Below are 21954 nucleotides of genomic sequence, written 5' to 3'. Positions count from 1 at the left end.
GGCAGTTGTGTCTTCAGTCCAGTGGAGGCTGGTCCTTTAGAGCAAACAGGGCACTGCCCCACCAACTTCAGCCACCTTTTTAGAATCATGGAAACATTGATTTGTAGAGCTGGAAAGGGACCCCGAGGCTCATCTAGTCCAACCCCCTGCAATGCAGGATTTTCAACTAGAATTCAGTGGTTCTCAACCTTGGGTCCCCAGATGTTTTTGGCCTACAACTCCCATGATCCCTAGCTCACAGGACCAGTGGTCAGGGATGATGGGAGTTGTAGGCCAAAACATCTGGAGGGCCGAAAGCTGAGAAAGGCTGAACTAGATCATACATGACAAGATGGCCGTCCAAGCTCTGCTTAAAAACCTCCAAGGGAAAAGAGTCCACCACCTCTCGGGAGTCTATTCTACTGCCAAACAGTTCTTGCCATCCAAAAGTTCTTCCTGACGTTTAGTCGGCATCTCCTTTCTTGTAACTTGAATCCATGGGTCTTTCCCTCTGGAGCAAGAGAAAACAAGCTTGCTCCATCCACCATGTGTCAGCTCATTTTGGGGTGTGGGGTGTGGCACTGCCTGCCTGCTCCTCCTCAGTTTCAGTGTTGCTCTTATAACACACCACAAAGATGGGGTAAAGTAGAATTGATTAATTGGCTGCACCTGTCTTAGCTCTGGCACCACCTACAGTCAGCCTCCCAGGTGGGCCATCCCTGTTTGGAGCCCCTTTCCCAATTGTTCTCACTGTTTTTTGTTTTCTTTCGCACACAGGTCCCTCCTCTTCACCGTCACAACCCCGGGGTCTCTTTCTGACGAGGTTTTGTTCTTTTGTTCCAGCAGGACTGGAAAAGGGTTTGGTGAAGGTGGGGAAGGGGAGATTTGGAGGACTGCAGGGAGTGTGTACAGGCACAAGAGGGTGCAACAGGCCAAGACATTAGGATGGAGACATCCTTCAACATTCTTCTGTTACTCCAGCAAGAGTGAGGAAGTCTTGGGGATGCCACACACCCACACACACCCACACACACCCACACACCCACACACCCACACCCCCACCCACCCCCACCCCCCCACACACCCGCTTCTGGTGCAAGCAGAGTGTGGTGAGCTTGTGGTCTCAGAACAGCAATTCACTCGAGATTTCACTGCTGGCGCAATTCTCTTCTCTTCCATCCAGAAAACAAGCTTGCTCTTTCTTCCATGGAGCAGCCCTCCAGATATTTGAAAAGGGCAGGTGCACACTGCACAGCACAGCACCTTTTCATCAGTTCGGAAAATATTTTCCTGCTTTCCAGCAGTTGGGCAAAAAAGGCGAATTTTTAGCTCCTTGGAAAACAGATGTATTTCCTGGAGAGTGGAAATGTCATACCCCAAAAATGTTTGATAACCCAAAAATGAAGGAAGAAGCAATTTTTAGCTGGTGCAGATAAGACCCAAGCAGTGTCAAGAGCTCCGAAAGAGCACAGTCTCCCTTAGCAGCCATTTTACAAACCCTTCAATATGTTCACAAGACTTATGTGTGTTGTGTTAGGCTGGGAGTTGGGGGCTGCCCCCAAAGCAGAAAGTGAGCAAAAAGAACAATGAGTTGAGTTTCTTTCAAAGGTGAAACAGTGCATGGTCAAAGTGTTTTCTTTTTATTTATTGAGGCTGGCAAAACGTTTTTGCCGTCGTTTTGCTGAGAGTTGTGTAAATGCACAGGCTGAGGTTATTATGATTTTTAATAGCAAGGTCCGAACTGTTGAAAATGGATCGCAGGCCAGGTATATATTTCATTCATTCATATATATATTTACTGAAATGAACGTTCCTGCAGCACAGAAATGGGTGGGAGGCAGACAATTGCAAGGTAACAAGGGACAGCATCAACGTGGAGGACTAGCGCCTTACCAATGTATAAGGGAGGTTGGGCAGTGATATTCTGAGTGAGGACTGCAGTACAGTACTGGGGTGCCAACTTGAATAAAATATTGGGGGGAGCAGGTAAGCCTCACCCCACATAATCACATGACACAGGGCGCACACACCATTTGAATGGCAATGCCCATCATCGGGGGGGGGGGGCTGGTCCCCTCAAATATTTTGAGTTGGCTAGCAGTTGGCTCCTATGCTGAAGTTGTAGATTGCATCTATTTCCCAACCACAAGTAGCTCAAAGTGGCGTATGCGGTGGTTCTTCCCCTCCTCATTTAATCCCCACAACAACCCTGTGAGGTAGGTTAGGCTGAGAGGCAGTGACTGGCCACCAAGGTCACCCAGGGAGCTTTATAACCCTGGCTCTCCGCTACAAATGTGGCCCTATGTCAGAGGGTGTGCTGTACACTGACCCACTGAAATCAATAAGGACTAGAAATTTGCTTGTGTTTCCTTTTAAAGCAAAAGCACTCATCAAGGTCAGTTCCGCAGCCCATAATCCCAACTTCTGCCTTGCACCTTCGCTTCTGCTTCAAATGCGCTCAGACCTTCTCGCTCAGTGCAGTGATTCTAAATTTTGGATGGGCATAGGCTTTTAGAGGGAAGCTGGTCCAACCTCAGAGCCTCTGGCCACCGGGGCCTTGTTCTCTGGGAATTCTGCGGTGTAGGCAGAAAAAGGCCCCGTCGGCTTTTCTGTGAGTGAACACTGCAGCTTTTGTTGCTGCAGCGTTTTTCTGGATTCCTCACCCCCTCAGCCACCACCGGTGTTTGTTGCTGTTGCTGCTGCCGCTGCCGCTGCCGGGTCACTCTTCTGGGATGGCTCTGGAAGCAGAAAACAAGCAAGAGAAATGAAAGCAAACTCAAGGACTCTGCTCAAGGGCTGCCCTTGAGAGTGTTCCCCTCCCCTCACCAGCTTTCCAGGGTTGCTCCTTTCAAGGGGGGTTTCTCAGGACAAGATTCCAGCTAATTTGGAGATGATTTGGAGTTGTCCTTAAGGACTTTGCAGTTTAATTATGTGATGAACAACTCTGCCAGCCAAGGAGTCCTGCAATCCAGGTGGGAATCCGATCTGGGAGGACTTGACCTCAGAGGGGCAGGTAAGAATTACATTAGCTGGCCTTGTGGGACATGGTTCTTGGCTTCCCATTCGGGCTGTGAGATCTCTAAGGCTGACTTTAAGTCTCCAGGTTTGCCTGATGTCCTTCAGGTGGCGGCGGGGGTGGGGGTACAGAGGATTTGAATATCTGGGTGGGCAAGAGTGCCTTTAATAATAAGAAAAAAATATATTAAGACTGCATGCTGCTTATAAGCTTCAACCTGGTAGGTGCTGGCTGCAAATTATCTCTAGGGAGGTGTCCTCCCTTCTCCCATTCCCTCTCCCAATTAACCTCCGTCTCCAGGGCCCTCCCCTGTGACAACACCAGAGGCCACACCTAGGTCTCAGGTTTGGATCCTGAAATCTCAAGGTCAGGGATGCTGCTGACCTGGCAACCCTATTTCCCATTTCACTGGCCATCTTAGAAGTGATTTTCAGAAGCTACTCGGAGAGCTATTAATGCTATATAATATATAAATACTTACATAAATAATGTCGCACACCATCCTAATCTCCTGAGTGGTGCAAGATTCCCAGGTTCGGTTTCCTCAGAATGAGGGACAGCAGAGACTGTGGTGTCTCTAGGATGTATGGTTTACTTAGACGTATAGTGGTACCTCGGGTTACATACGCTTCAGGTTACAGACTCCACTAACCCAGAAATAGTACCTCGGGATAAGAACTTTGCTTCAGGATGAGAACAGAAATCGCGCCGTGGCAGCGGCGGCACAGCAGCCCCATTAGCTAAAGTGGTGCTTCGGGTTAAGAACAGTTGCAGGTTAAGAACGAACCTCCGGAACGAATTAAATACGTAACCAGAGGTACCACTGTATATACAACCTGAGCCTACGACAGAGGCGCTCACGGCATTAACACCCCCAGAGGGTCTTGCTTCTCCCACAGCTGCAGCAGAAATCAGGCATGGCTCTGTCTCTCAGCTGCCCAGCCTGCTTCTAGCTTCTAGCTCCCACCCACCTCAGCTCTGGCTTTTGTCTTTCTAACTACCAGACGGTTAAGGGACGGGACGGGAACCCACCCATTTGCCCACTGGCACAGAGCCACTCCTGTCAGCAACTGTGCTGCAGCATTCTGCACTGGCTGCAGTTTCTGGGGCCAAGTGCAAGGGAAAGCCCCACACAGAGTACCTTGCAGTACGGTAGTATCTCGGGTTAAGTCCTTAATTCGTTCCGGAGGTCCGTCTGTAACCTGAAGCATATGTAATCCGAGGTACTACTGAACTCTGGTTTCGAAGTTGCCAGGGTCTGAATTATTGTGATCCAACTTGAGGCACCAGTTTTTTGGAGAAGCTGCTCTATCAAAAGTAACATAAACAATGAGCTCTTGGAGCTCTGACCTGTGCTCTATCGCTTGCCTTGGTTGGCAGCCGTTCCCCCTTTGTTTGTCAGCACCGGCACCTGAGATTCTCTTGCCTGGAACATGTGATACCTGGATTTGACCTTCTGCAGGCAAAACATGCATGCTATAGCCTTCCTTTTGTATCCACAATCTTTAACAACACAGCTGCAAGTCCCTGGAATCTCCTGTTTTTAAAGGCTTCTGTGTAAAAGCAGCGGGGAGGTGTGGTTCAGCTGGACATTCCAGAGTCCTGGCTGGGGCTGATGGGAATTGAAAGTCCAAAACACCGGGAGGGCGCCAGGTTGGGTAATGCCCACAAAGCCCTACAAGACCTGGCACCAAGATGCCTGGAGGACCACCCCATTCCGTCCTTTGACTGAAGCTATTTTCCCTTTCCACTTTCACCCAAGCAGGACCCATAATATGAAAACTGTTTCAAATTACAGTGGTACCTCGGGTTACATAAGCTTCAGGTTACAGACTCCGCTAACCCAGAAATAGTACCTCGGGTTAAGAACTTTGCTTCAGGATGAGAACAGAAATTGCGCAGCGGCCGCGGGGCAGGCCCCATTAGCTAAAGTGGTACTTCAGGTTAAGAACAGTTTCAGGTTAAGAACGGACCTCCGGAACAAATTAAGTATGTAACCAGAGGTACCACTGTAATTGGCAGGTGGTATGCTAAACTCTGCAATGGTATTACACTTTGTAGCTTGCCTCTAACTGGAGAATTAAAACTGCAGAGGCAGAACCAGAAGAGATTCTTGCTCTGATTGGCCCTGGTCTGTTTCCTTAATATCCCTTGAATTCCTGCTCCGTTGCACCGCCATGGCCAAGAGACATTAAACACCTGACTTATTGGCTCAAATATCCTTGCAACCAGGGCAGCCTGTAGAGAACCTGCACAGCCCACAAATTTAAACGCCTGTGCACACATGCACATGTAACCTGCTGAAAGTCTCAGCACCGGCATCCGCCTATGATCCCCCTAAAGTCAAGTTAAGTTCTTTGAAGCAGGTCGCCCTGGCGGAAACCTGTTAAGCAGACCCAGTGACAAGGAGGAGGGAGTAGAGGCCTAGTCATTTCCTTCTGGGCTCTGCCTGGCAGTGAGCTTCCTACACCGGGTAGCCAGTCATGGAAGAATGAAGCAGGTGAGAAAGGACTCTGAAATGCCGCCCTCCTCCTTCCCCAAATCTGCTGTTGAAGCGCCCTGCATCAGTTGGGCTCATGCTAGAGCCAGCTTTGCTTCCGCAGTCCCTAGAAGTTAAATGGACACATCTCTAGCAGACTTGCATTAAAGGCACCTGCCATTTCACAGACCCCAGATGCTGATGAGGTACGTTTTTGAACCCTAATAACCTATTGTCAAACATTTATCTTTTTCTGGAGGTGCCAGTGGGAGATTGCACCTGGGAACTTCTTCATGCAAGGCAAGCGGTTTGCTCTGAGCCTTTCCAGTTTCTGGCTGCGTCAACTTATCTGAATACTTGGCTCCAGTTTCTCAGCTTGCCCAAATGAGCCTGCATCATTGTGTCCACGAGGGTGAGCCCTGCTGACTTTTGAGGCGATCTCTTTCGCCGAAACGCTGGAAGCACAGAGTTGAGTTTGTTTCCCATTGATTAATTAATTGCCTCCCCTAAAGCATCTCAAAGCATTTTCACGGTGGAAGCGCCCGCAACTAAAAACTATTACGGCAATTTATTAAAAACAGTACTTAGAAAAAGGAAAAGAAAAACAATTTCAAATCCAATACAGACGAGGATAAAGAGCTCTGCTTCAAAAATCTTGTGGGTCTTGCAGCTGAAATAGTTTCCTGATGAAGTGAGAAATGGTAAGATTGATCTGCTGTCAGAGGAGTCCACTCCCCTGTGTGTGTTCTGAAAATATTATTTGTTATTATTGTTGTTACTATTACACTACAACATTTATATTCTAACTTTCCTCCAAGAAGCTCAAGGGGTGTGGGGAAGTGTGAATGGTTCTCCCCCTGCCTCATTTAATCCCCACAACATCCCTGTGAGGTAGGCTAGGCCAAGAGGCAGTGACTGGCGCTCAAGGGATTTGAACCAAGGCCTCCCAGGTCCTAGTCTGACACTCTAACCCAGGGGTCAGCAAACTTTTTCAGCAGGAGGCCGGTCCACTGTCCCTCAGACCTTGTGGGGGGGCCGGACTTTTTTTTTTTTAGGGGGGGAATGAACAAATTCCTATGCCCCACGAATAACCCAGAGAGGCATTTTAAATAAAAACACACATTCTACTCATGTAAAAACACCAGGCAGACCCCACAAATAACCCAGAGATGCATTTTAAATAAAAGGACACACTGATTTCTGGACTGTCCGCGGGCCGGATTTAGAAGGCGATTGGGCCGGATCCAGCCCCCAGGCCTTAGTTTGTCGACCCATGCTCTAACCACTACGCCACTCTGTCTTCCTAGTGTGTTGTGGAGAAAATTCAGGTGATCCCCCAGACCTCAACATATCCAGACTTCCATGAGCCCAACGCAGGAAGAGACCTGACAATCGAGACTCCTTGGGGAGTCTGTTGAACTCAGTGAGGCTGACATGAGCAGGATCAGGCCACACACCGTGCTAATTGAAACAGGGCTGAAGTCAGTCATAGCTAAGACCTTGCTTTTTTTAAAAAAGGGGTGCAGTTCCAACTTGCTTTTCCTGGATTCCACCCGTAGGAGCAGATCAATGTCACCCTCGGCACATGCTCAGAGGGCCCCGTGGTCTGCACTGGAGGACAGTTGTGGATGTTGAGCGGTGGCGAGAGGCAGCGCTTTGCACGTCCTCAGAGGACCCTGCAAACAGGATCCTGAGCACAGCGGAGCCTTCCTTGGAAGGCTGCGGCCGAGAGGTTGGCACTTGGCCATCCTTGCCATGCTGCACAAAGGTCTCCTCAAGAGGAGCCACCCCTGTTTGCTTTCCAAACTGCAAGAGAGTCTGTGTTTAAAAGGGCGGCAAGTAGCAAAGAGGAGACAGGCATGGGTGTAGCCAGGATTTTTTTGGGGGGGGGGCGCAGAACCTAAGATTTGTATTGATTTGTACTGATTTGCAGGGAGCAGCTCCCCCCGCCCCCCCTCGCTACGTCCATTGAGATAGAAAAAACTTTCTCTCCATTTCTCATTTTTACTCATCTTAAATTTGACATGTTTCTGCATCAGTTTGAAAGGTTTCTTAAAGCCCTCGTGAAAATTTCAGTACAGGTTTCTCCCCATATTTACCTTTCTTTGCAATAAATTTCATCGGTGCACAGTAGAACGTTTTTGTACGCTAGTTTCACTCTTACTGCTCTGTTTTAGTTGTGATACATAGCTTTGTTTTCCTTTAATCTAGTTTTTTTTCGGGGGGGGTGAGTGAAATTAAATGGTATAATTTATCATTTGCTTGCAAAGTCTCCTAGAAGAGACATGTTTTTGTTTGAATTACAGTGGTACCTCGGGTTAAGAACTTAATTCGTTCTGGAGGTCCGTTCTTAACCTGAAACTGTACTTAACCTGAAGCACCACTTTAGCTAATGGGGCCTGCTGCTGCTGCTGCACTGCCGGAGCACGATTTCTGTTCTCATCCTGAAGCAAAGTTCTTAACCCGAGGTACTATTTCTGGGTTAGCGGAGTCTGTAACCTGAAGTGTATGTAACCTGAAGCGTATGTAACCCGAGGTACCACTGTATTTGGTTGGGAAACCGCAGTCACTCTGGATCGTAAAGGCCACATTCCCACTACGATACCGCTTTAAACAGTTGCAGCTTACCCCCAAAGAATTCTGGGAAGTGTAGTTCATTAAGGGTGCTTGTTAGGAGACACCCCCCCCCAGTCCCCTCCCAGTGCTACAACTCCCAGAGTGGTTTAACAATCAGCCCTTCTTCCCTGGGAACTCTGATGATACACACCCCTTCTGAAGCCTCCGGCCATCACCTAATCTTGTGGCAGGGAGTTCCATTGGCTAATTATGTGTTTGTTTCCTGAATCTACTGTCAGTTCAGTCTGGGTGACCTAAAGTTTTAGTATTGTATGAGAATTTTCTCTCTATTTCCTCTGCAACATTCAAGGGTTTAACAGTGCCCAGAAGCAGCCGGGAGAGGCTCCACCCATGCGTGTGAATGTTTGCAGGAGGGCTGCTGTCTGTGCCTTGTGTTTCTGTGTGCACAAGGTGAGGGCTTAAGGTGACGTGTGTTTGTGTGTTCCTTGCCTCACCTCTGTTATCACACTGACTTTGCCATCCTCCCTCCTCTCTCCCTCTCTCTCTCTCTCTCTCTCTCTCTCTTTCTCTTCCAGGATACCTCCTCCTAGCCTAGCTTCCAGGATACCTCCTCCTATTGGTGGTTTATTATTATTATTTACTGCTTTGGCCCACCCAGAAGCCTTTTCTCCTCCTCCCTCTGTGGCAAAAACACACACACATCTAAATATGAATAGAAAGACAGTGCCTCTGAGCATGATTTCAAGGTGAGTGGTAAGTCAGAGTTTCACTGGACCAGCCAGAATTTCACCCTCCAGGCCCAATAGTCAACAAAGACCTGCGAGAGCTCAGCTGGTACAGGGTTGAGGGTTTGAGTCCCACGTTGGGTGAAAGATTCCTCATTGCAAGGGGTTGGACTAGATGACCGCCATGGTCCCTTCCAACTCTACAGTTCTGTGATTCTAAGAGCCTGGAGGGGTGGAAAGTGTGTTTTCAAGGTATTGTTTATTCATTTATTAATTATTGCATTTATATCCCACCTTTTTTTCTCCAAGGAGCTCAAGGTGTGGCGTACATGGTTCTCTCCCCCCCCCCCTCTTCATTGAATTCCCACAACAGCCCTGTGAGGTACACTGGGCTGAGAGGCAATGTCTGAGCTCAGGGTCACCTCCAGTGAGCTTCATGGTCCAGTGGGGATTTGAATCCTGGTCTCTCCCAGGTCATAGTCTGACGCTCTAACCACTACATCACACTGCCTCTCAATATACATTCAACAGTGTATGCTTAGACCTGTGCCAAAGGGTAAACACGCAGGGACAACACTCTGCATGTACCTTGAAGCACTCTGTTCTCACACCTGTTTTTAAAAAAAACTTTTTTTTTTTAAAGGAGAGGCAATCTGCATGTGCTCAGGGGGATTCATTATATTTCTATGCTGCTTTTCATTCATGTGAATTGCAAAGCAGCTTACAAACAATAAATAACAATAACGTAATCTCTGGGATAGCTCAGCTGGTGGAGCATGAGATTCTTCATCTCAGGGTCTTGGTTTTGAGCCCCACCTTGTACAAAAAAATACTGCATTCCAGGGGGTAGTACTAGAGTAATCATGTGGTCCCTTCCAACTTCACAATTACAGTGGTACTTCAGGTTACATACGCTTCAGGTTACATACGCTTCAGGTTACAGACTCCGCTAACCCAGAAATAGTGCTTCAGGTTAAGAACTTTGCTTCAGGATGAGAACAGAAATTGTGCTCCGGTGGTGCGGCAGCGGCAGGAGGCCCCATTAGCTAAAGTGGTGCTTCAGGTTAAGAACAGTTTCAGGTTAAGAACGGACCTCCGGAACGGAATTAAGTACTTAACCCGAGGTACCACTGTATATGATTCTGTATGATAATTATAGGATACTGCAAATACAACATAAACTGCATAGAATAATTAGCAAATCATCAGTAAATTATTAAATTTGTATAATCACCCTTCACCTAAGGATCATAACACAAAACAACAAAAAAGGGAATGCAAAGTACATATTTTAATTTTTTTTAAAGGCACACGTGTTGTGCATATGCAGATGGGAGGTCTGGAGGAAGGGTGGCAGCTTAGCCTAATAGATGCTAATAACAGCCTCTTGTTTCCTTTCAAGAGGAAAGGTGCATGTTCAAATACTGTACACTTTATTCTTCGTTCCTTTTTTTTAAAATAAATAGCTAATTGGAAGACCCACAAGGACTATAAAATAGGGTAAAGGAACTACACAAATTAGGCCACAAATATGTTTATGATGATGAAATATTAGTTATTATTTACATACATAAGGTTATTTAGATGAATGAAAACGGAAAAAATATCTGGTCTCTGCCCCTAAGGCGCATACATTGGAGCAAACTGGGTGGTAATAGAAACAATAGGTTCTCCCCATTTGAGATGAAGATTGATTTGGATTTCTTGGGTTGTGTTAGCTCAAGACGACCCTCCTCCATCTCTCTCTCTCCTCTCTAAGGTACACATGATTTGTGCGCTGTCCCCTTTAAGTTATGAGTGCCTCTGTTTCTCAAGCTCAGAGAGGACCTCTTTCTTCTGCCTTCCCATCTCATTGGCAGGTCCTGGGGCGCATATAAAACCCTGGAGAACTGGCATGGGGGGCGGGGAGAGATGGACCCTAACCTGTTTGCAGGAGTAGCAGAAGTTTCCCCCCTCGGGGCTGTGGCTGCAAAGAGCCCTCAGGCGGAAGGAAGGGCAAAGGGTTAACTCCGAGGAGGATCTAAACGCAGGGCGGCTGTTCCTGATTTATTTGGTGTCAGGGGAGGAGGAGGCTGGAGCAGAGGAGAGGAAGAAAGGGAAAAGGCTGGGAAGCAACCCTCAAGCCAGGAGGTGCAAAAGGTGGCTTTTGGTTCTGCCCAGGGACACCTGATATCCTGGTTAATTTCACCCTTTTCCACCCCCCTGAAACTCCAGGGCAGAAGCAACACTGGGGGGAAACTGAGGAATTGAGCTGATGGGAGACTGGCTTGCTCCCTCTTCTGCAAAAGGTACGTTTTGTAGGGGCTTGTTTGTTTGATTTTGCCTTCTCCCTCCCGTATTATAAATGGATTTCAGGTGGTGATGCTCTCCTGTTCTCTTGGCAGCAAAACGAAGTTTAATTATTATTATTATTATTATTTGGGGGGTGGGACCCCATAGATGCCAGAAGTTTGAGGGCGGCCTGGAGTTATAGCTTCTGACCTCCCTGGATTGGAAGCTTTTGCTCCTTAAGATCAGCCACGCAGGGCTGGTTGTAGCAAAGGCACTCTGCACGTGCCCAGAGGTCTTTTTGGTGACGGCTTCGCGGGGGTTTGCTTCAGTCGTGACTCTCTTTCAAGGCTTAGCCCTAGAGCATGTGGAAAAGGATGGTTGTGTCCCTCTGAGCATGGGCAGAGTTCTTTTCACAGAGTGAGCTGTGCCTTCATTCTCTAATGAGAGATGTAGGTCATGTATTGTGAGGCTGAGGTAGGCAGTACCTGAATATGAGTTTGGAAAGATTTTATGTTGGTTTGCGGGTCTGTGATTATTATTTTTTTAAACTGGTTCTTTGGCAATGTTCCTGATTTGTTGTTGTCGGAGGTTTGTTGTGGTTTCTTAAAAAGCTTCCTTCTGAGCTGTTCTCCCGTCTTCAAGATTTTCATATAGTTACTTCCTCTCTAACCTTCACCCTGTGTCTTGGGACTGTAAAGCGGAGTTTGCATCCTGTTGGCTTTTGGAAATAAGCTGATGCCTCCTTGGAGAGCCACAGAGTGGTATCATGGATATGCCAGCTTGCTGTGGAGGGAAATGCACTCTGCACATGCTAAGGGGCACCCTCTACTATCCTCCACACTGATGCTGAAGATAATCTGCTTTCTTTCCCCAAGGCAGGTGGTGGTGGTGGGGAGAGAAATAGGAAAGCTTTAGGGTATTTGATACGAGACAAGCCTAAAGAATCAGGCTTGATTCCATCGGTTCATTTTAAGACTTCTGTGCTGCTTTACAGAACTCAGTCGCTCTCGCAAGTGGTGTACAAATTCCAGAATGAACATAAGGACATTTGAGACAGTCACCCTTGAAAAATGAACAAGGAGAAATTAATTCAAACATGGCAGTTAATAAAAGTCACATGAAAGATGGAGCAAGCTTGTTTTCTGCTGCTCCAGGGGGTAGGACGTGAACAATGGATTCAAATGACAGGAAAGGAGGTTCCAGCTAGAAGTTAGGAAGAACTTTCTGATGGCAAGAGCTGTTTGACAGACTCTCTTGGAAGGTGGAGGGCTCTCTCCTACATTGGAGGTTTTTAACCAGAGGTTGGATGGCCATCTGTTAGGGGATTCTTTAGCCGCGATTCCTGCATTGCAGGGGGTTGGACTAGATGACCCCGAGAGTCCCTTCCATGTCTGCAATTCCATAAGAACAGATGTTGTACTAGATGGTCTATTAGCCGGACCCAGCAGGCTCCTCTTAAGTTCCTATATGCTGCAACTGCAGCATCCTGTGAGTGACAGGTAGCCATCCAGCCATATTTCCAACTACTCTACTACTACTACTACTACTACTACCACTGTGGTTTAAACCACTGAGCCTCTTGGGCTTGCCGATCAGAAGGTTGGCTGTTTCAATCCGCACAATGGGGCGAGCTCCTGTTGGTCTGTCCCAGCTCCTGCCAACCTAGCAGTTTGAAAGCACACCAGTGCAAGTAGATAAATAGGTACCGCTGCGATGGGAATGTAAATGGTGTTTCCGTGCGCTCTGGCTTCTGTCACGGTGCCCCTTTGCGCCCAAAGCAGTTTAGTCATGCTGGCCACATGACCCAGAAAGCTGTCTGTGGAAAAACGCTGGCTCCCTCAGCCTGAAAGTGAGATGAGCACCGCAACCCCATAGTCGGCTTTGACTGGACTTAACCGTCCAGGGGTCCTTTACCTTTACTTTACTTTACTTTACTATTAATACTAATTTTTTTATTTATATGCCACCCTGGGAGGCTTCCAGCAAAATATAAAAACACTGTAAAGCATCAAACATTAAAAAAAAAACTTCCCTATACAAGGCTGCCTTCAGGTGTCTTCTAAAAGCTATATAGTTATTTATATCCTTGTCATGGAGGGTGTTCCACAGGCGCCCCACCCACGTAGTCACCAGAGAAACTCCCAATGCCAAGTAGCTTTTGCGGTTAGGAATCTTCTCCTCAGGTTGATCTGAAATCTGCTTCCCGGCAATTTCCGCCCACTGGGTCTCCTCCCGGCTTCTGGATCAACAGAGAGCAGGTCTGCTCCACCTTTTGCACGACCCAGGTCTCTAGGTAGTTGAAGGCAAGCCTACCCTCATCTCCTCTTCCCCTACCCCAGGCAAACATTTCAGCGTTTCCTCCCTTGTTGTTGTTGTTGTTTAGTCGTGTCCGACTCTTCGTGACCCCATGGACCAGAGCACGCCAGGCACTTCTGTCTTCCTCCCTTAGGATGGGGTTTTCCAGTTGCCTCTGCTACGGTTTGCCATTTTAAAATTCTGCCCTGCTGGAGAGTTCTGTTTAAACTGAAGGTTTGGCTCTTCCGGTGTTAAGAGATATTGACCTATGAGAGATATTGGCCTTGCATTTTCATTTTTTATTTTATAGGCTGTGCACACATTAGATTAGCTGTTGCTTGAAGATAATCCTGGGGGTGCAAATTTAGAGCACTGGGGTTCCCTTCTTGAGGATTTCCAGTTTTGAATAAAAAAGCAAGGCTGAGGTCAGGGCACCACTTTACACCATTTTGTGGCTCCTCTGGTGAATGGTTTTACTCTGTTGTGTGGGCATAAGCTGAGGGCAGAAGAGCAGCCCTCACAGCAAATCACACTTGGGGACATTTGAGGTTAATGCTTCTCTTCTGATTTGAATCTGGACCTCATTTGCTTACTAATGGGGGGGAAATGTTTCCCTGCGAAAGACCTTTAGAAATGGAAATCTGGTTGCTTGGGCAACTGAGGTCCTTGTTCTCCACAGCTAAGTGGGTCCACTTTCCTGTGGGGTTCGCCCCCTGGTGAATTTTTTGCATTCTCCTTGAATGATCCTTAGGAATAACCACCTCCATGCTGCCTCCAAGGATGGGGCTTTTTTAAAAACCACATCCGCTGCTCCTAGAGGTCTTAAGACAAAAGATTTAGAGTTGCTGCACAATTATGATTGGCGATGTTTTTGACACTCTTCATTTTACTTGTAAGGTTCAATATTTATGTATTTATTTCATAAAAATTATATACTGCTTGATTGTAAAAATAACCCCAAAAAACTCGAAGTGGTTTACAAAAAACTGCCCATAAAATTATCAATAAGAAAAATTTAACAACAACAACCCAAAACCTCTAAAAAGCTAAAATAGCAAGAGGCCAAAAACAGATTTAAACTAAACTTTTGTTTAGGCTTGTCTAAACAAAAACCTTTTTAGCTGGCGCTGAAATGAGTACAGTTTCCTATTGGAGAGGGAGCCATACCATCTGTTTTAGAATCAGAGAATTGTAGAACTGGAAAGGGGTCTGAGGGTCATCTAGTCCAACCCCCTGCAATGCAAGAATCGCAGCTAAAGAATCTCTGACAGACTGGTCATCCAACCTCTGTTTGAAAACCTCCAATGAGGGAGAGTCCACCACCTCCCGAGGGAGTCTGTTCCACTGTTGAAAAGCTCCTGCCACCATAACACTCTTCCTCATGTTTAGTCAAAATTTCGTTTCTTCTAATTTGAATCCATTGGTTTGAGTTCTTCCCTCTGAAGTAGCAGAACGCAAACTCACTTCTTCTTCCATGGGACAGCAGATATCTGATGGCGGCTATCATATCACCTGTCTTGCATGAAGCAAGTCCCCAGGTTGAATTCAGGCACTGCCAATTGACATAGGGTTGCCATATGTCCAGAATAGCTGCAAACAGTGTCCAGGCAGAAATCACTGAAATCTCCAGGAAAATAGCTCAAAAACTTCTTTTGCAAGAAAAACTTTGGCAAAAAAAAAAAAAGCTTTGCCCCCCTCAAAAGCTGTGTCTGGATTTTCACTTTCTCAAACATGACAACCTTAAATTAAAGGGGTTGGATAGCCAGTGATGGGAAATACCTTTTTGTACCTAGGAGAAAATTTTGGACGAGATGGGCCCGTAGCCTGGCTCTGTATAAAGCAGTGTGATAGATAGTGTGGCATTGTTTTGGCATTGTCCATAAAAACAAAGAGGAGAGATTTGTTCTTAAAATCTGCATATGCTGATTTATATGTACATAGGCAAACTTAAACAGGACTATAATAAATCTCAGGAGGGGAAGAAGTCTGGGGCCTGCCTGGCTGCTCAGTTTGCCATCCAGGTGCTGCCGCCTCTATGTGGGCAATGCCAGGGCTACCGCTCTCCACTTCCTGCGGTTCTTGGCCTTTATTTTAAACCACTCTTGGACTGGGCGGGCCTTCAAAGATGGGGCCGCCCCTGTAAAGTAGGTCAGCACTTCACTCTGTTTGCACGTTCAGCAATAATAAAACAATTAAAAGACTGGCACAGTAGTAAAGGCAACATTTAAATGGATCAATACGTTCTTTATTAGTATTTTACCGCAGTATTATCATAGGAGAAAAGTGGGGAGGGTTTGTTGGAAGATTCAGGAAGGATAAAAGAAAGCCCTTCCTCATGCGACACAAAGTTAAACTGTGAAACTCTCTTCCACAGGAGGCATCGATGGCCAACAACTTGGTTGGCTTTAAAAGAGAATTGGACAAATTTGTGGAGGAGGGAGCTGTCAGCGGCTGCTGGCCACAATGGCTATGCTCTGCCTCCACGATCAGAGGCAGCAATGCTTCTGAAGACCAGTTGCTGTTTGAATCTTGTAAACTGCCTTGTGTATAGCAATGTAGAAAGTCGGCATAGCACAAACTAAAAGTGAAGTGAAACCTGTGACCTAAGGAGGTTAGGATCTAAGCCAGGGGTTGCTAGCTTTTCAGGTATGTTGGCAGCATTGTATTTTGTGGGGTGGGTGCCCCCTCCTGTCACTTCTCTCCCCTAGATTAACCTCTCCCTGAAAAACAGAAGGATAGGAAATGGACACACACACACACACACACACACACACACACACGTCACTTTTCCATGGGATTTGGCCAGTAGCATCCAGTAGCATTGTCCATGGAGTTTTCTTGGCATGGATACTGGAGTGGCTTGTCATATTTGGTCAAAACTCTCCACTATGACCTGTCCATCTTGGGTGGCCCCGCACGGCAAAGCTCATAGCTTCTCTGAGTTATTCAAGCCCCTTCGCCGCAGCAAGGCAGTGATCCATGAAGGGGTCCATTGACGGCACAAGGAGAAGGGGACAACAGAGGACAAGATGGTTGGACAGTGTTCTCGAAGCTACCAGCATGAGTTTGACCAAACTGCGGGAGGCAGTGGAAGACAGGAGTGCCTGGCGTGCTCTGGTCCATGGGGTCACGAAGAGTCGGATACGACTAAACAACTAAACAACAACAATAACAACATCCAGTAGCATTCATCTGAGCCATGAAAAGCCCATAGAGCTGAAAGAGGAAGTGGGAAAGAGAGTCACTCTTCCCCACTTCCTCCTTCAGCTCTGGATGCTTTTTAAAGGAAGGAAAAAGTAGCCCTTTCCACCATCTCATGACTCAGAGGCTTCATGGATGCTGGACTGGACTTCAAGGGTACCACTGCACCCACAGGCGCCATGTTGGGACACAACTGAAAGAGGACGGGCAGGAGATAAAGCAGGGTAATAAGGGGCTGTAATTCCTGTTGCCCATCAGTGGCCTGTTCTCAGTTAATGCAGCTCTTGCCGCTGCTGGTTTGAATGGTGTGACCCTGGTGATGCAAAAAGCCTCTTGGTTTCCTGCTCCTTTTTACTCTGGTAACAATGCAAATAGCCTCCAAAAACTGAGGAGCCGTAGCTCATTGGTAGAGCATTTGCCTTGCACGCAGAAGGTTGCTAGGTTCAAGCCCCAGCATCTCCAGGTACGGTTGGAGGGGAGTCCTGCCTAACACCCTGGAGAGCTGCTGCCGGTCAGTGCAGACAGTATTGAGCTAGATGGACCAATGGTCTGACTCAGCATAAGGGCGCTTCCTATGTTCTCCTGTATGCTATGCCTCCAGCCAAACCCAGACAGTTTTCTCAAGGTGTGCTTTCTTTGGGGGAGGGGGGCGTTGAGCCCTTGCAGTCTACCTGCTTTATGACCCTCACATTAGCCTCCTCTTGTGAGGAGGGGGGGGGTTAACAGGGCAAAGATTTTAGTTGCAGGGCACAGATCCCAAACGGCACATGCCAGCCGTCATAAACAAGCAGGGTGATGAACATGGCGGTGGCATTATGCCTTGGTGTTGCAAGGGAGTAGGTGAAGAATGCTTCAGCGATCTGGGGCGAGGAGTGGTGAATGCTGGAGTCTTCCTCCTCTGCCGTCCGTTATCTGCAAGGCCTGGCTTCCATTAATCCTGCCAGTGTTTTGATTTGAGATTTTTCAGGCATGATGCATCAGCGTTCAGCGGCAATTGCAGTGTCAGGGAGTAACTCTCTCTTACACATGGATCCGTTGTGTGTGAAGCAATGGAGGGGCAGAGTTTCTGCCTGGCTGCTTATCTTTCCGTTCTAAGCCAGCCTTGCAAATTCTTGCCTTGTCACCTGTAGCGTTAGAATCCTGCAAAGGAGGAAACAAGCTGGAAGAGAGCTAGTTTTATTCCCTCCTTTTCTGGCCGGTGGTGTGCCACAAATAACTAGCATAGTTGCATCTGGCCTCCTGGACTTGTGGGGCACCTCCCTTGCATTCTAGATTACGCCTACGTTATCCAGGGTATAAACAGGAAACAGTTGCTTGATTCTATCGAGCAGTGTTTTAACCTGGCACAACAACCCTGTGAGGTAGGCTAGGTTGGGAAATTATGACCACCCAGGACCAATCAAGTCATTTCTCGAACCTTGATTTCCTGCATCCAAGCACAATACAGACGCAGCTAGCATATCAAGCTGCCACAAGTCAGGAGTGTAGGTAGCTCAAGGCAGTGAACCAAGCCCCACAAACAATGAGTAAAAGCAGCCTATGAGCCTGGAAACTAAAAAAAACACACCCTGATGATAATTTTATTTTATTTATCCACCCTTCCAGGGTGAGTCACAACAATTTATAAGAGCTGTTCAGCAGTGGAATTGGACTCTTTTGAAATGTGTCCTTCAGTGAAGGTTTTTAACCAGGTGTTGGATGGCCTTCTGTCAGATATTCTTTAGCCGTGAGTCCTGCATTGCAGGGGGTTGGACTAGATGACCCTCAGGGTCCCTTCCGACTCTACAATTCTGTGATTCTAAGGCTTTCTCCTTCCTTATCTCTGAATTCCACTCACCATCCTCTTTCAATATTTTTGTTCTTTCTTTTGACATTCCTTGAGCCTAGGCTTCAAGAGTTATTTACATTCCGGCAGAAGTGAGAGTTTTATTATGTACTTTTCCTCCTCTTGCCTGGCACATTTCTCTCCCCCCTCCCCCTGCCCCCCTTTTTTGTATTGTAACATAGATTTCTTGACCACCCCTACCTCTTGCTGGAGATGGGTGGGCTTGTTTGGTCAGACCTGCTGTTGGTTTCTTAATTCTTTTCTTGTTGCGTTGAATTTGTCTGGAAGGCTAATGAAAGCTCAGGGACCATTGCGTCTGATCGTTGGTGATCAACGTGTCCCATTAGAAGAATAGAATTATAGATCTGGAAGGGACTCCATTAGATTTTCTCAAGCCCAGGCAGTGTGCGGCTCCGATGATTTGGGATTTACAGTCCCTCTGATATACCATAAACACACACACACACCAAGGGTAATTCTTTCCCCCTGTGGCAAATATCTCAATTACTCTCCAGGATCAGAGGCAATATTTCTCCCAAGTTTCAGTTGCTGAGTTCCAGAAGCTTGCAGGCTCCTGAGAGGCACCTGGCTGGCCACTTTCTAAAAAGGGTGCCGGGCTGTGATGGAGCTGGGCTTTGCTTATCATTTTATGCCCCACTCCTGCCTTTGGGGCATGCCTAGTTGTCATTATTAGGGCGAGCGCCAACCGTTTGAAACCAGTTCTGTTGTTGTGGTTTCCTTCCAAGACCCTCAAGGATGATACTCTTGCCGTGGTTCTCTTTTTACTGGAGGTCCTTAACCCAGCAGTTCCCAGCCACCAGTCTCAGAAAGAGTTGCCAATGAGTTAAATAAAGTCACGAGAAGCTCCTGGATGCCCACCTTCAGGGGGGAGTCTGCCTGCTGCATCTCCATGTGAGTTGCTGATCTCCCAATCAGCCTTCGCTGGATGGATAATTCTGTGTCTTTGTGCACCGGGAATATGTGGGTCATTCAATGACTCCTGATTTGGCCTCCTCTGCTGTCACAGAAGACAGGGAGCAGGTGAAAGTTTGTGGCTGAGTGGTAGGACACATGCTTTGTGTGCAGAAGGTTCCAGGTTCAATCGCCAGCAGCATCTCCAGGTAGGGGTGGGACAGACTCCTGCCTGAATCCTTGGAAAGCTGTTGCCACTCAGAGTACTGAGCTAGATGGACCCAATGGCTTGACTTGCAGTGAAGTGGCTTCAGATGACCCTATGACTACTTATCAGGTCTCTGTATGAGTCAACACCCTGAGGAGTGTCCCTGTCCAATCAGGAGGCAAGTCCAGGTTAGCAGCTTGGGTAGACACACAATAAGTGTGACTTTCCCTTCTCTCCCAGGACTGGCAATTCTTACTCTAAAATGCAAATCTTGAAGGGTGTCTCTTAAATTTCCATACAGAGACTAAAATAGCATTTCAGTGATGAGATATTTTGAGGGCAACTCTGGCCTGAAAGCAGCCGAATGTCTCAAAGCGATTTTGAAAAGCCTGGAAGTAGCAGGAAAGGCATGGAAGGAAGTCTTCTTGTTGGTTGGTTGGATGGAGAATTAAAATAGCCCGTTATCGTGTATGGCTTTTGCTACAAAGGAATGATAGAAATGTAAAGCGACTGACCAAGAATCATGAGTTCAGCTTGGAACAATCTTAAAACTGTGTTCGCTTCTTGGCTGTTTTTGTTGTTGTTAAACTCCTGATTGGATTTTCTTTGCCTCAGCATGAGCTTAACAGGCCCTTGCAAATTTGTTAGGTCGGTGGACAATCATTACTTTATCTATTTTAATATGTTGCCATCCTGCCCTTTCTCTAAGGACAGTGTGATTCCATCCCTTTCCTCTGTGATCCGGTCAGCAACCCTGTGAGGAGTCCTCTAACAAGCTTTGTGGCCAGGGATTTGAACCCAGGACTCCCTGGTCCTAGTTCAATACTCTATGCTGCACTGGCTCCACATTTTAGAGGTTTTGCCCTCACATTTTAGAAGCCTAGTTCTTCTCACATGGGGTCCGTACCTGATGCACACTTCTTGGGAAATAAGCCCCCATGAAACCCCAGATGTTTGGGGACTGGCAATTGTACACTTGTAGGAAAATGCACTTTTTAGGTGTTCAGAGGCACACCTGCCTGTATAAACAGTTCACACTCGTTCAGGACAGGCCCCCTCCCTAGTAAGATCTCTGACTCGATTTGCTTTGTGGGTGATTTAAATCCACTTAAATCATCCTATGTAAAGCCCCCCCCCCATCCAAGTTTAAGTGCATGTGGGAAAATGGATCCGTGTACAATCGAAATGACTCCAGAAGTTTGTGAGTGTTTTACTAATTTAATAACACAATAGCTACTTTTGAGATGGTTTAAGTTGATAAAGAAGTGTTAGCCAATCCAGTATTGTTGTTCGGTTTTAGATTTCCATACAAAGAACAAAACAATAAATAAATGCAAAGCTTAAAAAGCGCATAACATCAGCGGGCACCTCTAGACTGTATTTTGCAGGAGGGATTCAGCCGCTTCCCAGATCTTTGCGATTCCACATTTAAAGTGTCCTAAGCCTGTGTACACACCACTAATTCAAAGCATGTTTGAAGCGCACAATTTCCCCACAAAGAATGATAGGAACCATAGTTTGTTACGGGTGCTGGAATAGTCACTCTATGATGGGTGTGCAGTACAGGGCAAACAAAAAAACCTCTTGTACCCCCGCTTAGAAAACACAAGACAAGCGGAAAACCTCTCAGACCTGTGCATTTTAGGCACGGCACAAGCAAGGTGTGGACGAGCTCTCATGGCTTGCTTTTCCTTCCCCAAGCAAGGTTCCCCCCCCCCCCCATTGCAGAGAGAGATCCAGAGGTATATACTGGCTCTCCCTTCCCCTCTGCCTGCCATTCCCTTCTCCAGGTGCCCAGCCTGGCAGCATGGCTCCGCTTTGTTATGTACACTTGCTGAGGTTCCCATGGAAGCGCTTCCTCCAAAAGTGGTCAGAGTTGACTCCCTCTCCTCAGTGCTGAGATCACCCCTGCCTTCTGACCTCATACTTCATTATTAAAAGAAAGGATAACACACAATTCTGGAATGCAAAATGATTAACTAGGTTTTTTTTGGCTTTCTTATCAGGCGCCCCTCCTCTCTTCCAGAACACCTTTTCTCTACAGAGCTGGTGCCGGGAGTCAGCATGATGGGGCCCCTGCCCACAGGCCACCCTCCAGCAGGGCACCCACTGAGGAGAGCCCTCCTGGACCTGCTTCCCCTCTCTGGCACTGCAATCTGCTTGCTCATGGGCTCTCTGCCTCGCTGTGTACATCCCAATCATCTGAAGCAAAGCATCCTGGGAACTGTAGTTTGTCCCTCACAGATAAACCTTCACACCATACATTTAAGGTGTCACTTTGAACAGTCGTGGCTTTCCCCCAAAGAATCTTGGGTGATATAGCTTGTTAAGGGTGCCAAGAGTCCCCTAGGAGACCCATATTCCCCTTACAGAGTTATTGCTAAACCATTCGTCTTCATGAATTTGTCTAGTCCTCTCTTAAAGCCATCCAAGTTGGTGGTCATCACTGTCTCCTGTGGGAGGGAG

The 21954-nt window shown here is 47.1% G+C and overlaps 1 protein-coding gene and 1 long non-coding RNA gene across 4 annotated transcripts in view; one reads left to right on the top strand and one right to left on the bottom strand.

Annotated features, from left to right (window-relative positions):
• Nucleotides 1–1748: 1748 nt before the first annotated feature.
• On the bottom strand, nt 1749–4986 carry LOC308464857. Its single transcript, XR_013980162.1, has 2 exons — nt 3477–4986; nt 1749–3157 (listed from the first exon to the last, which is right to left on the bottom strand). It is a non-coding gene; the product is annotated as an uncharacterized lncRNA (long non-coding RNA).
• A 3715-nt stretch (nt 4987–8701) lies between these two features.
• The window catches only part of ARHGEF2 (Rho/Rac guanine nucleotide exchange factor 2), a 121938-nt gene continuing 108685 nt past the window's right edge, over nt 8702–21954 (top strand). Inside the window, exon 1 of one of the 3 annotated variants that reach the window (XM_080984443.1) lies at nt 8702–8797. The gene's annotated coding sequence lies outside the window, so the exon portion shown is untranslated. Of the gene's footprint in view, nt 8798–10741; nt 11065–16622; nt 16768–21954 lie in introns of those variants that run through there. The other 2 variants (XM_080984441.1, XM_080984442.1) reach the window with 2 other exon arrangements.

The sequence above is a fragment of the Podarcis pityusensis genome (genome assembly GCF_964106645.2).
Source record: "Podarcis pityusensis genome assembly, chromosome: 16".
In the NCBI taxonomy this organism is placed as follows: domain Eukaryota; kingdom Metazoa; phylum Chordata; class Lepidosauria; order Squamata; family Lacertidae; genus Podarcis; species Podarcis pityusensis.
The sequence above is the reverse complement of the archived record's forward strand: the minus strand, read 5'-3'. Positions and strand labels throughout refer to the sequence as shown.